This window comes from Triticum dicoccoides, unplaced genomic scaffold (assembly GCF_002162155.2).
Source record: "Triticum dicoccoides isolate Atlit2015 ecotype Zavitan unplaced genomic scaffold, WEW_v2.0 scaffold134091, whole genome shotgun sequence".
NCBI classification, from domain to species: Eukaryota; Viridiplantae; Streptophyta; class Magnoliopsida; order Poales; family Poaceae; genus Triticum; species Triticum dicoccoides.
In genome coordinates, this window is record NW_021194732.1 from 1 (window position 1) to 4,814 (window position 4,814).

At 38.6% G+C, this 4,814-nt stretch overlaps 1 long non-coding RNA gene across 3 annotated transcripts; it reads left to right on the forward strand.

Annotated features, from left to right (window-relative positions):
- Positions 1-1,660: 1,660 nt before the first annotated feature.
- Positions 1,661-4,297, forward strand: LOC119343608. 3 transcript variants are annotated; one of them, XR_005166181.1, is made up of 3 exons: positions 1,661-2,702; positions 2,775-2,840; positions 3,944-4,297. It is a non-coding gene; the product is annotated as an uncharacterized LOC119343608 (long non-coding RNA). The 3 variants fall into 3 exon arrangements; XR_005166180.1 differs by having other exon boundaries at positions 2,775-4,297; XR_005166182.1 differs by lacking the exon at positions 2,775-2,840.
- Positions 4,298-4,814: the final 517 nt, after the last annotated feature.

Sequence of the window (4,814 nt, forward strand, 5' to 3'; positions counted from 1 at the left end):
GGGGGCGCCTAGAATACATCAATTGTTGGCCGTGTGCGGCGCCATCCTCCACAGTTTACACCCCCAGTCATATTCTCGCGGTGCTTAGGCAAAGCCCTGCGCGGATCACTTCACCATCACCGTCACCACGCCATCATGCTAATGGAACTCATCTACTTCCTCGACATCTTGCTGGATCAAGAGGACGAGAGACGTCATTGAGCTGAACGCGTGCAGAACTCGGAGGTGCCATACGTTTGGTACTTGATCGGTCAGAGCTAGAAGAAGTTCGACCACATCAACCGCGTTGTCAAACGCTTCCGCTTACGGTCTACGAGGGTATGTAGACACACTCTCCCCCTCGTTGCTATGCATCTCCTAGATAGATCTTGCATGAGCGTAGGTAAATTTCTTAAATTGCATGCTATGTTTCCCGACAGTGGCATCCGAACCAGGTCTATGCGTAGATGACATGCACGAGTAAAACACAAAGAGTTATGGGCGGTGATCATCATACTACTTACCACCAGTGTCTTATTTTGATTTGCGGTATTGTTGGATGAAGCGGCCCAGACCAACCTTACATGACCATGTTCATGGGACCGGTTCCACCAGCAGACATGTAACTAGTTTTGCATAAAGGTGGTTGGCGGGTGTCTGTTTCTTCCACTTTAGTTGAATCAAATTTGACTGTGGCCGGTCCTTGTTGAAGGTTAAAACAGCAAACTTGACAAATCACCATTGTGGTTTTGATGCGTAGATTAGAACGGTTCTTGCTAGAAGCCCATAGCAGCCATGTAAAACTTGCAACAACAAAATAGAGGACATCTAACTTGATTTTGCAGGGCATGTTGTGATGCGATATGGTCAAGATATTATGTGATATATGTTGATGTATGAGATGATCATTTGGATCACGTATCACTTAGATGACTTGAGGGATGTCTATTTAAGTTGGAGTTCATTAGTAATTTGATTAATAGAACTTAATTTATCGTGAACTTAGTCCTGATAGTATTTGCAAATTATGTTGTAGATCAATAGCTCGCGATGTAGCTCCCCGTTTATTTTTGATATGTTCCTAGAGAAAAATAAGTTGAAAGATGATAGTAGCAATGATGCGGACTGGGTCCGTGATCTGAGGATTATAATTATTGCTGCATAGAAGAATTATGTCCTTGATGCACCGCTAGGTGACGGACCTTTCGCAGGAGTAGATGTAGATGTTATGAACATTTGGCAAGCTCGATATGATGACTACTTGATAGTTTAGTGCGCCATGCTTTACGGCTTAGAACCAGGACTTAAAAAAACATTTTGAACGCCACGGAACATATGAGATGTTCCAAGAGCTGAAATCAGTATTTCAGACTCTTCCGTGTCGAGAGGTATGAGACCTCTAACAAGTACTTTGCCTACAAGATGGAGAAGAATAGCTCAACCAGTGAGCATGTGCTCAAAATGTCTGGGTACTACAATCACTTGAATCAAGAGGGGGTTAATATTCCATATAAGATAGTGAATTAAATCCAAAGTCCCAAAAATAAATCCTTAAAAAATGTTCAATATTTTGGTTGGGACCAGAACCCTTACCAAAAATTATCAAATATTTAAAAAGGCATTTTTGGAGCAATGAATGAGATTTCTAGGGTTTTTGCCCCTTTTTTATTTAAGTTTTTGAGGCTTCCAAAATTCCTCAGTTCAAATTTTCAGAATTTAAACATGATGCTCACATGAGGTCTAGCCTAATGCATAACAGGACCAGGGATGTGACATTGCCAACAGTGTTGTTGTCATTGCCATCGCTCCAACTGCTAGCACAAATAATCACTACTCTTCTTGCCTTACCCCTGAAGAGGATGTGCTACTGCCTTTTTACCTGATTGGATATTTGACTATGCAATTAATATTAAGTATACTCGGTGAAACATTTATTTTTCTGATATCTGGTTATTCTGTTAGCGATTATATCAGCAATTTTTCGTGGACCGGGTGTACTAGATAATGCAATCAGCATAGCCTCTACATCAGGTAAATACGTTATCTTATTGCTGGTCCTCCTGCCACCTTGGCTGTTTGATGTGTGAGCTTCTGTTCATGGTGATTCGGTGACATATATAAGGATTAATGTCTGAGCTTATGTTCATGGTGATTCGTGACATATATAAGGATTGTGATTAATTCATTGTGTCAGGGCTATTAATTTCTTACTGCTGGATAACCTGTATTGCTAATCTGTTGTCCCTTCTTTCAGTTTATAATCACTACTACTTAATCGATGTGTTCTCAAGTTCTATTCTGATTTGCTTCCTAGCTAGGTTCTCGAATAAGTTCCTGTGGTTGTAAACACCTACCCTTGAATTGCATGTTGTTTTGCTGATTATGCAGAGCACATAAAACTGTAATTACAAAATCATGTGTTGAATTTGTTTGAGGGAGAGAACTATGTGCAAATGGAAGTAACATACGTGACAGTCACATATGATGGATGAAAAGAGTATGTGGTATGTATTGCCATGGCTTCACCGATAAAATGTACTGAACTATTCTTAATACTACAATCGGTTCTTGGTTTCATAAGGAAACAAGAAGAGGATGTGGGAAGGATTCCAATGTTTATTTGCCCACAGCATTCAGGGCTACTATTGGCATTATCATATTTATTTATTCTGCTAGATGAAATGGTGCCAAGTCCACACCAGAACAATGGGAAGTTCAGTATGGTAGGTGATGTTTTTTTCATTTCAGTTTCTTAAGGAGCAATATAGATAATTATGTTTATATGCTGTTTGTAGTATGAATATTCAAAGCAGTATTTCAACTCCGTTACTTATATTGAACACAAGCAATTGTACAAGGTGGTAAGTATAACTCAACCAAACTATGAAATTTGTGGGATTGTCTACTCAATTCCTATGTTCTATCCACCAACTCCTGTTTTCGATACCTCCTGCACATTTCTTTGGATAACTCCAGTTGTTTTCGACAAATCTTTGTTATTCATGTTTTACTCACCTTTCATCTCTTCAAGACCTTGAGTTCTCTATTGCAGGCTGTAATTTTTATTTTTACCACTCAAGGCTATATTATTTCTCTGTAGCTATATTATTAAGCGGAATCATTTAGGACTGCCCTTCTTTCCTGCCTTAGAGTGGATAAAATTATCGGTAATATGCCAAATATCGGTAACTAAGGAACATTTTGTACTCAGGTGCAAAGATAATGCTCAAGTTAAATGAACCTTGATTTTGCTTCTGGGCGGATAGTTCAGTGTATTATCAATGTATATGTGCGTGCAACTCAGTCGAACATCTATAGACCCTACAGACTGGAAATTCCATTATATGTGTTGTAAATTCTTAGGTTACAGTTTCAAATTAAATATAAGTATTATTATGTGTATGATTGACAACCCCTATAACTGAACCTTCATATATGCATTACAAGCTGCCCTCCCAAGTATACGCAATGTATTAGACGGTTGCAAAGTCTGTACTTGCAGAATATTGTCTTTGATTATGATTTTCTGAGTTTGTACATATTTTTCCCTTCCACCGACATTTTGTTATCTTTTCGTAATGATTCTGCACATGTCTTAAGATTATCAAGTGCCAATTTCCACTGGATGCCATGGTATGCTGTTCTCCATGTATATACATATAGGTTTAGTCTATTATTATTTTTGATGAAAATTTCATAGGTGATATGAACCGCTCCATATATATTTTGTGTTAGCAATGTCTCCAGAAGAATGATGTAGCTTGGATCTCTAAATTTATTGTGTGGGCGTCTTTGTTTTTCATTTCAATAGCTCACTGAATGTTGGATACTGATCAAAATTGATTTCTGCAATTTGTTTCAAACTTAGTACCGTTACCTTGAATGTAATTTTGTAACATATATGATGTATTTTTCAAGATGTGGCAAGCCAATCTGAAGTTTCTTATTATATTTTTCTTGCCAGGACAAAAGCAAAAGGCTAAGAAATTTCCGCCTTCATCTCTCTGTGCACAGAGTATCCTCTTCTCTTTCATTGAGCAGAGATCCAATTTTCTGTGATTATATTTGTTCTACACAAAACTTCTATGATGTGCATATTGTTCTGACGAATTTGGTCTTCCCTTTGTCTATGTGATGAAATTCTATCAAATCAAATTATATTTAGTCAGGCTTTTCCAGACATCTTGTAATAATCCATAGATCATATAGACTATAGTTGTATCTTTGTTTGGCAAATTTCAGTAATAGTACTTTCATATAGACTAGCAAAAGTACCCGTACGTTGCACGGGAGAGAAATTAAATCATCCAAAACTGAAGCGACCCATCTGTGTTGCCACTTCTTTGCCATTATCATTGATGGTGGTCATGTTCACCACCTATTCAGGACGAAGGTGATCAATCCCAAGGTGATGGGGTTGTTCATCACACTGTGGCACGCCACCTTCACGAGCCCCTCCCTGCACCCTACTATAATTTTGCGGACTTGTAGTGATGGTGGGTGTCACCCTTGTCTTGTCTACACATAATGCATGTACTACCTCCACACTCCTGCATAGAAATGTAATGACGTACCTTGTGTGATGAGCATAGGCTGCCAAAGTTCGAACCGTTGAGATTGGACACTTCGGTTGCAGTAATGTCATGCATGAAACTTACGATTTAGCTTGTTTTCGGTTGAGGGACTCCAACTTGCGAGTGAATTGCTTATTACAAACCTATCAATCAACTCCTACAGGGAACCAAGATAGTGTTGATGGATGCATGAAGGAACTCATTAGTAGACCAACAGTAAGTTGGCAAAAATGAAAATAATCATGATAAATACGATTAAGA